Here is a 10017-nt window from a genome sequence, read left to right on the forward strand (position 1 = left end):
TTTTGTTCGGCCGGATTGAGGGGGCTAAACGAGCGCGGCACGGGCTAGAGAAGAGATGGAGTGATGTGGTACAGGAGGACGTGGAGCTGAGTGGACTTGCCGATGACTGGTACCAGCGGTGTCAAGATCGGCCTCTGTGAAGGAGGCTCGCGAAGGACACTACTGGGCAGTTGGAGGTAGTCGCCCTCCAACACAACGGAGGGCGGAGGAGCGACGCTCACAACAACGAGCGGAGCGCCAGGTGGATAAAGCACAGCATGTTGGCACAGTAGGGGGCACAGGTGGTGCATCAGCCAGTCATCTCAATCATCTTAGTCAGTCGACCCGTGGCACTTGGGTCTGCCCCGTGACCTCCTGCCCGCGGGCGTTCGACGCTTCACGTGGCCTCAAGGTGCACATGGCCTGGTACAAGCGTCGTGGTGACGTCACCGCCACTTAGTGGCGAATGGCGGTTGTTGTTGTTGTTTGTTTGCCTCTGAGTGTCTGTATGTACGTAAGTATGCCTCCGTGTGTGCGTGTATGTGTGTGAGTTTGTGTGTGAGCAGTAGTTTAGCACGCTACCAACCTGGCGACCCGAGTTCGATTTCCGCCAGTGACAATTTTCTGAATCGGTCCTGGACCTCCCCGAGCTTTGAATCAGCATCAAATGAGTACCCTGGTGCCGTGCGTAAAACATCACCTCTTGGGAGACAAAGGCGGCCGGGCGTGGTACTGGACACCCACCCCCTCGTGTGCCGTACCGGCCTTCGCTACCAGCACTTGTCCCAACAGCACAGAAAGGTCGATACCCCGAACCACGTGGCGTGTAATATCTGAACCGGTCATGTCCTCCTCCATCCCAATCCCTTCGCCAATCAGGAAAGCGCTGACCTTGGTGCTGAATAATTGACAAGACTTCGTCACGGCCAAATCGCCGAACGGGCTTCATGCAGCAGTAAATCAATACATTACTTTTAAAGTGAGAGAGAGAGAGACACACACAACACACACAAAAACCCAAACCCAGGACTCGAATCCAAGTCCTCAGTGGTGTCACTTCGGTGTATCTTACATGGCCATTATGAACCCAATGAGAGAGACACCCTGACCCATGGCTTGAACCCAGACGCTGGATTGGTGCCGGCTAAGTGTGTCTGACACGGTCATTATGAACCTTATGAGAGACACAATGTTAATGAGTGTGTGTGCGTAAGTGTGTATGTGTGCTCGCTAGCTGCACTTGCCCCAGCAGTCTGTTGAGGATATACAGGGGATCCTTGTATTTGTCTTTGTCGCTTACGGCACTTGCCCGAAAAGTTTGTTAAGGCCATAGGGGGGAGCGGTCATGCAGCGGTTAACGCGCTGCGTTAAGAGCCCGCCGAACCAGAGTTCCATTCTCGCTCACGGCCAACACCAGCGCGGAACATCACAACCACTCATGGGCTTCATGCCTCGGCCGACTCAGCCTCAAATGTGTACTCTGGTGTGATGGATAAAACATCAGCATCGGGGGAGACAAAGGCGGCCGGGTGTGGTCTCGACCACGCTTGACCCGTCGCGTGCCGCTCCGGCGGTCTTTGACAGGCGCTCATCGCTCGCGGCACTTGCCACCAAGAGCCAGTGGAGGCTTTACGGGGCGTCTTTGTCGCTGCGTCCTCGTTAAATCTCCACCCCCAGATGTCGACAATCGCCAAGACGTGTAACCTTGCAGCAGCGCCGTGCCCTCCCTCCCACACACACGTGCGCTCCTCGGGCCCATTATTGCGCTATTATTCAACATATAAAGCATCTCGCTGTCTCTCCGCACCTGCCGTTATACACACACACACGCTGCCGTTATACACACACACACACGCTGCCGTTATATACACACACACACGCTGCCGTTATATACACACACACACGCTGCCGTTATATACACACACACGCGCGCGCGCGCCCTACGCATATCTACGCGAGCGTGTATGTTGAACTTATTTCTCACCAGGTGCGGTAAACATGTAAGTATATATATTTACGTAAGTATATATTGTGTACACATTATATATTGTACACAACCACACGGACAGTCCCATGCTCTCAATGCACAATTCACCGGACCACGCTGAGCTCAGTCGTGTTGCCGGGGATTAGTTGACCATACTTCACCGGTTGGTGAAGCAATGACGCGGGGTGTATTGGTTGTGTTGGCGAGATGTTAACTCCCTCGCTTGGTATGCAGGAGGTCGTGGGTTCGATCCCGACCCTGACGCCTGCTGCTGTATATCTGGAGTTTGCGGTGTCTCTCTCTCCCCCCCCCCCACCCCCCTAGTCGCGTCGATTTCTCTCCGGGTCGCCCGGTGTTTCCCTTCACGTTGAGAAAACGTGCGTTTAAGACTATTTGGCTGCTATACATTCCCACGTGATGATAAGCAACTTCGTTGAGCTATCTTTTTGTGGCCGGGTCGCTTCTGAAGAAGAGCCACGTGGCTCAGCAGTGACAAAAGTGTCCCCCCCCGCCCCCCTCGCTTCTCTTGAGAGGGTGACCACACAGCGGCCACGTGATAAACGACAGATAGAGACGTGCACAGATGACGTCGAGGTAAAATAGGTGAGCGGAGAGGCATTCACAGTGGAGGTTGCCACACTGAGACCACAGGGGCACGGGTGGTAAGCAGCGGTGCTGGTGCCAACGGCGTGGGCACGCGATGATGACCTCTTGACCTTTGCGTTGACCTCGCAGAGAAAGGAAAGTTTGGCGAGCCGGCTCGGCACGCGTCGCTCCAACCTTTAAGCAGCGGGGCAGCGCGCGGTGGTTAAAAGCTTCCGTTCTGAAAAATCGATTGGGCACTCCAGGTGATAAAACAAAAAAAAATGACATCGTCAAATACCATGCGCGCGCGTGTGTGTGTGTGGCATTTTAAGGCTGAGTTGACCTCGGAGTGGGTCCAGGATTTTGTCAGATATTCGTCAACTGATGTTGGCTGTGGGCGGGATTCGAACTCGGGTCGCTGGGTTGAAAGGGCATTGCGCTAACCACTGCGCCACCGATCACCGCACACTCGTGACACACGCTTGTGCGCTGTGACGTGACGTCCGTGTTATTAAAGATGTCTAAACCCACACGGGGTCGCTTATTCAGCGTAAGCGTCTGACTCAGTGGACCCATACAGCTCGATACATGTACTGTGTTTGTGTGAATCCCGTAGGTTAACTCAACCCCAAGTTAGTCCAGTGCATAGTGCAGTGTGCACACACGTGTACTAGAATGCGTGTGTGTGTGGCTGTTTGTTGTGTGTGTGCGTTATTGCACTGAGCTACGAACCCGTCGAGCCGAGTTCGATTCCCGCTCACGACCAACACCAGTGTGGATAATCTGAACCAGTCCTGGACCCTACCTTCGGTCGACTAAGCCTCAAATAGCCTATAGCTTTATTTTGGTGATTTTGAAAAGGTTTTGGTTTAGCCATGTTTGTTTGTTGTAGTCCAGAGTTAGTCTGATAACTTTAATCTAAATTGTCTTATGGTTGTTATTGTTTGACTTGCATCCCACTGGCATTTTTGCACACAGCGTTGATATACGGTGGTTTTTTTTTGGAAGACTTTGCTATTCTTTCCTGGATTGTTCTGTTTGCGTGTAGTCACTTTAAGATGTTTTCTTGTTCGTGTTTTTGTTTTGTTGCAGTTGCACCCGATTCAAGAGACGCATGGCTCACAGGGCCATACCTAATAAATGAACCTGAAAACTGAAATGAAAACCTTGGCGCGATGTGTAAACATTATAATTGGATTTAACGCGGAGGCTATCGCGACCAATATCATCTATAATACTAGCGAGTGGTAATTACTGGCGAAACGTCGTACTCGGATTGTAAATGTGGCTTTGCTTTCCAACACACCGGTGTGCTGCACGAGTAACGAATTGGCATGTTCTGTTTACGTAACAACCCTTATTAATTGGCTGTGTCGGTTGGTTGCGGGTTGAACGACACATTTATATTTTTACGCGATCTAACCCCCAAAAAACCCTGTATCATGGATTATCATTGGGATGAGTGCGTGTGGTATAACTGGGAGCGGTGGCGCGGTGCTTAGCCCACTGCGGTCTGTAATCTGATGCACGAACTCGAGCTCCATTAGCTGCCACGGCTAACATCAGTGGCAACTGATGTCTGAATCGGTTCCGCCCCCCCCCCCCCGCCGCCCCCCCCCCCTTTAGCAACTCGCACTGAGCAGGCGTGGGGAGGTATGGTCAAAAAACTCCAATCCAATCACGTACACGACACGGGGGACGGCGGGGGTGGGGGTGGGGGAGGTTGGGGGTTGGGGCGGTCATCATCCTGCAGTGGATCGACCACGGGGTGTAACAGACACACGCCCCAGACACCTGTGCGCTACTCGAATCTCAGCAGTGCGGTCGCGGTGTCCCTCGCCTGGCCCATTACGAACTCCTTGAGGGCCACACCCAGACCCGGAGCCCCGAACCCAGGTTCTCAGACGTGCTGGTTCACTGTCTTTGACTCGGCTATTTATGAACCCCTTGAGCGATTAAAAAAAAAACACGACAGCCAGACCCGTGCAGGGGCTTGAAACGGAAACTCTCATCGGCAACAGCTCAGTGTCTCTGACGCGGCCGTTGTGAATCCCAGGAGAGAAACACACCCATCCAGACACAGGGCTTGAACTCAGGTTATCGGCGATGCTGGCTCAGTATCTACGACACGAGAATTATGAACTCCAGGAGGTAGAGAGAGAGAGACAGCCTCACACAGGGCTTGAACTCGGGTTCACAGTGGTGCTGGGTCAGTTTCCCCTCGCGCGTTTTGGTGTCCGTGTGAATGAAGAGGTCTCTGTACGCTCTTAATCAGCAGCCTCCTCCTCCTCCTCCTCGTCGCCGCCGCCGTCGAGTATATACGCAAATACATAAATTCACACATTAATCAATACCATGTTATAAAGCAGAACGCAGCTCCGCACATTTAATAGACTCTACCCAATCGTAACTGCCCCCCCCCCGCCCGCTCGCCAACCCAGGATTGAAACACACACACACACACGTACGCATGCACGCGTGTGTGTGTGTGTGTGTGAGAGAGAGGGCGCGATAGGGGAGATGCTCGCTAACAGCGACTCTGGCCATGCAACACAAACTATGGACCATATTGTTGGATTGCCCACGGGGTGTAACAGATCGACACACACCCAGACACCGATACGATACCCCAATCTCGGCCGTGCAGCCAAGGTGTCTCTCGCCTGGCCCATTACGAATTCCTTTAGAGACACACCAAAGACCCGGGGCTTGAACCCAGTTTCTCAGGCGTGCTGGTCTTTCGCTCGGTCATTGTGGACCCTTTGAGCGATTAAACAGAACATGACAGTCACGGAATAAAACAACGCACGTGTGTGTGTGAAAGAGAGAGAGCGTGATAGGTAGGTGCTTGCTAACAGCGACTGTGGCCATGCCACCCACACTGTGGACCGCACGGTGAACCCATTGCGGTCTGCGCTCCTTCAACACAGCAGGAGGAGGAGGAGGAACGGCGACACGAACTCTCTCTGTCTCTGGTGAAGCCCTCTCGTGGTGCCAGCAGCAGCAGCAGTCGCGGCAAGACGTCGACATTGGCACCGTGCTCCTGAACCAGATCGCTGCTGCTGCCATCAAGAATGTTTGTATGTATGTTGAACTTCTTTCGCACCGTACGTGGCCCACCGCGCTGATCACTCGCAAAGAGAGCACGGGGTCGCGAGGCGACCGAAGTTTGAGCGATTCGTCGGGTCGCTGTTTTATTCAGCAACGTCGAATTCCGGCGTTGATTCCGAGCGGATTCAGAGACTGCCGCTGCTGTCCTTGTGATGCAGGTTGATGGAAGAAGAAAAAACACAATCATCGACCGCGGTCTGTTCCAAGTGCGAGCGGCGTCGAGACCAAGAGTTCGTGGCCGAGGTTATGAAGGCGGTGGCGTGAGTCGTGGATGGCCGTAAGTCTTCTCTCGTGAGAGTCAGCACAGCTCTGGCGTCAGCTCGGACAACCGCTTGGACAATGACACTCTGACTGAGAGAGGAGTCACTGCAACGCGAGCTGAAACTAAAACTGAACTATTTTATTTGTTTTACCGAGTTAAAGCCCCACTGAGCTGTGTAGCTATTTTTTTCAGAAGCGACCCTGGATGTCACACACGATAGCTCAACGAAGTGGATTGTCACGTGGTAATGTATATCGGCCAAACACTCTAAACGCACCTTGATTATAAATGTGGAGGGATAAACTGGAGGACCGGGAGAAAATCCTTTCCAATATTAGGAAGCTACTGGAGCTGTGAACTTTTAAATCCAAATCCATGAACGAATTTCTTTCGAACTGCTTTTTGTGTTTAGTGTTGTATTGGTGTCCTTCCCCCCGCGCCTCCGATTAGCACGGTTGGCTACGTACGGTGTGAAAGGAGTTGGTCTCCAGCTGTAGTCTTCTGAAACGGGAGGGAGGCATGGATGGAGGGAGGGATGCAGAAAGGGAGGGATGCAGGGAGGGAGACCAGCTGTAGTCTTCTAAGAAGATTAAGAAGACACAGAAGCGGATCTAGAAATATCCCAAAGTGGGGGATGAGGTTCAGGAGGCTGGGCGGCCCTGAAATGTAAAGCTACGAATTTAATTACCCCCCTCCTCTCCGCACCCGACACAAACTAATAAAACACAACGATACCAACTCTCCGATGTATTTTCTCCGGTATATATCAATGCAATGTCTGCATCGCAATAAAGTTGGGGTGGGCGGGGCTCTCGCACCAGGTACTAATTTAACACTGAGTCGACCTAGGGGAGGCCCGCGACCGGTTCAGACATTCGCCACTGGTGTTGGTCGTGAGCTCAAATGGATCGCCGTTGGCTGTGCCACAGAGACACACGCACAGACAAAAAAAAGGCAAACACAAAGATCCCCCGTGTAGCCTGTAACAGACTGTCGGGGCAAGTGCTGTTATTGAGCACCTATGAAGGCCGGCACGGCACACGAGGGGGTGGGTGGCCAACACCACGCCCATTTCAGGCTGAGTCGACCTAGGGAAGGCCCAGGACCGGTTCAGATGATCGTCACTGGTGTTGGCCGTAAACGGGAATCGAACTCGGGTGCCCAGGTTTGTAGCGCAGCGTGCAAACCACTACGTCACCGCTCCTCACACAGACACACACACAGGCAAACACAGGCACAAGAAAAAAACAAATATCCCCCGTATAGCCTTCAAAGACTGTTGGGGCAAGTGCTCTTAGCGAGCACATATGAAGGCTATACACAAGACACGCACAGACACACACACGCACAAAGATTCCCTGTATAGCCTTAACAGACTATTGGGGTAAGTGCTGTTCGCGAGCACCTATGAAGGACATACACAAGACACACACACGCGCAGACACACACACGCGCAGACACACACACGCGCAGACACACACACGCGCAGACACACGCAGACTCACACGCAATGCAGTCGCGTGCCTCTACGCCGAGGACGTGACCAGGCGAGCTTTCTCGGAGCCGCGGCTGCATAAAATCGGGCTTCAGTCAGGGATATTTGCACGAAAATGCTGATGGAGGTAGAAAATAGTGGTGGGGGGCGGGATTAGAGGGTGGGGCATGGGGGATGTATGGGAGGGGGCGGTGGTGGTCACTGCACTGCATCTCTCCTGCAGGACGCACGCAAACACATAATTGTTCTTTGATCAAATAAAGATGTCAAGGAGAGGGAGGGAGGGAGAACGCATTGGCAAGGACACGCGATGCTGCGCGGGTAAGCATCGTAACGACACGGGGTGTGCACAAAGACAAAGATCTCCCGTGTAGCCTTTGACAGGGTCTCGGGGCAAGTGCTGATAGCGAGCTGCACCGGCGAAGGCCGGCACGGCACACGACCGGTAAACGACGCCCTGCCGCCTACGTCTCCCCAGTACAGATGTGTGTGTCACACACACATACACACACACATACACACACATACACACATACACACACATACACACACACATACCGCGCCAGTGACTCATTTGAGGCCAAGTCGACCTAAGGGAGGACCAGGACCGGTTCAGAAATCACTCACCTCCGATGTTGGCCGTGGCTGGAAATCAAACCCGGGCCCTCTAGAACCAATGGCAAAAAAGCGCACGCCACTTTGACACATGCACGTACAATCATAGCCCCCGATGTAGCCTTTAAAGACTGTGGTTAGCGAGCGCCTATTAAGGCCAGCACAGTACACAGGGGAGTGTGGGGTGCTACGAGAGCCGATGTTTACACACCACACGTGGGCACTCATTTACGTCTGAGTTGACTTAGGGGGAGGCCCGGTAATGGGTACGGACACCACGTGGCCCTGCCTGGTCATCGAACTCGGGTCGCCCTCCCGACTCGTTGCGCACTGTGCTAACCACTGCGCCACCGCTCCGCACTGCGTCATACGCACGGGGGATAGAGACACACACAATCACACAGACACAAAGATAAAGACAAATATCCCCCTATAGCCTTAACAGACTGTTGGGGCAAGTGCTGTTAGCGAGCACCTATAAAAGCCGGCACGGCACACGAGGGGGTGGGTGGCCAACACCACGCCCGGCCCCCTTTGTCTCCCCAGTGGCGATGTTTTACACATCGCACCAGGTACTTATTTGAGGCTGAGTCGACCTATGGGAGGCCCAGGACCGGTTCAGATAATCGTCACCGGTGTTGGCCTTGAGCGGGAATCGAACTCGGGTCGCCAGGTTCGTAGTGCAGTGCGCTAACTGCTACACTACCGCTCCCCCCACAGACACACACACAGACACACACAGACACTCACACAGACACACATACACAGACAATCACAGACATACACACACAGACATTCACACAGACACACACAGACACTCTCACACACAGAGACACATACACAGACATTCACACATACACACTCACACAGATACACACAGAGACACTCACACAGACACACACACAGTCACACACAGACACACACAGACATTCACATAAACACCCACAAACATTCACACAGAAACACACAGACACTTACACAGACACACACAGAAACACTCAGACACACACACAGACACATACACAGCCATTCACAAAGACACACCCACACAGATACACACAGAGACACTCACATATAGACACACAGAGACACTCACATAGACACACACAGACACACACAAAGACACACAGACACACACACAGACATTCACACAAACACACACAAACATTCACACAAATACATACACAGACACTTACACAGACACACACAGAAACACACAGACACACACAGACATTCACGCAGACACAAACAAAGACACTCACACAAACACACACACAGACACACACAGACACTTACACAGACACACACAGACATTAACATAGACACACAAATACATTCACACAGACAGACACACAGACATTCACACAGACACACACAAAGACACTCACACAAACACATACTCACGGTTGTGTATGTCTGCCTCTTGGTCCTGGTTGAAGGGCGCAACTCATTAATTTCTCTCCTTATTAACAACTCTCAGTTTTCTTCAGGCCATCAGAATCGAGATAGACAGCGGGTGGGTAGGAGTGGAGAGATGGGAATAGGTGGAGAGATATACACAGTGGTGTAGGGAGTGTGAGCAGTGTAACTTTGTGTCAAAGAATGTATCTACTTTGTTTAATCAGTCAAGGCCCACTGAGCTCTATAGCTCTTCTCAGAAGCGACTTGGCCACGAATGATTGGTCAACTAAGTGGCGTAGCACGTGCAACTTTATAGCAGCCAAATACTCTAAACGCACCGTTCTAAGTCTTTAATGCATTTGGTGTGCTTCGCATAGATATTACGATGTATTTAACTTGCGTGTGCTCACTGCATGCACGTGTTCCCCTCCCCGTGTTCCCCTCCACGTGTTCCCCTCCCCGTGTTCCCCTCCCCGTGTTCCCCGTGTTCTCCTCCACGTGTTCCCCTCCCCGTGTTCCCATCCCAGTGTTCCCCCCCACGTGTTCCCCTCCCCGTGTTCCCCTCCCCGTGTTCCCCTCCAC

The 10017-nt window shown here is 52.6% G+C and overlaps 1 long non-coding RNA gene across 1 annotated transcript; it reads left to right on the forward strand.

Annotated features, from left to right (window-relative positions):
- Window positions 1-5250: 5250 nt before the first annotated feature.
- On the forward strand, window positions 5251-6663 carry LOC142924637 (uncharacterized). Its single transcript, XR_012941749.1, has 2 exons — window positions 5251-5635; window positions 5821-6663. It is a non-coding gene; the product is annotated as an uncharacterized LOC142924637 (long non-coding RNA).
- Window positions 6664-10017: the final 3354 nt, after the last annotated feature.

Source organism: Petromyzon marinus, chromosome 15 (genome assembly GCF_048934315.1).
Source record: "Petromyzon marinus isolate PM22_M1 ecotype Great Lakes invasive population chromosome 15, UKy_Petmar_22M1.pri1.0, whole genome shotgun sequence".
Lineage (NCBI taxonomy): Eukaryota > Metazoa > Chordata > Hyperoartia > Petromyzontiformes > Petromyzontidae > Petromyzon > Petromyzon marinus.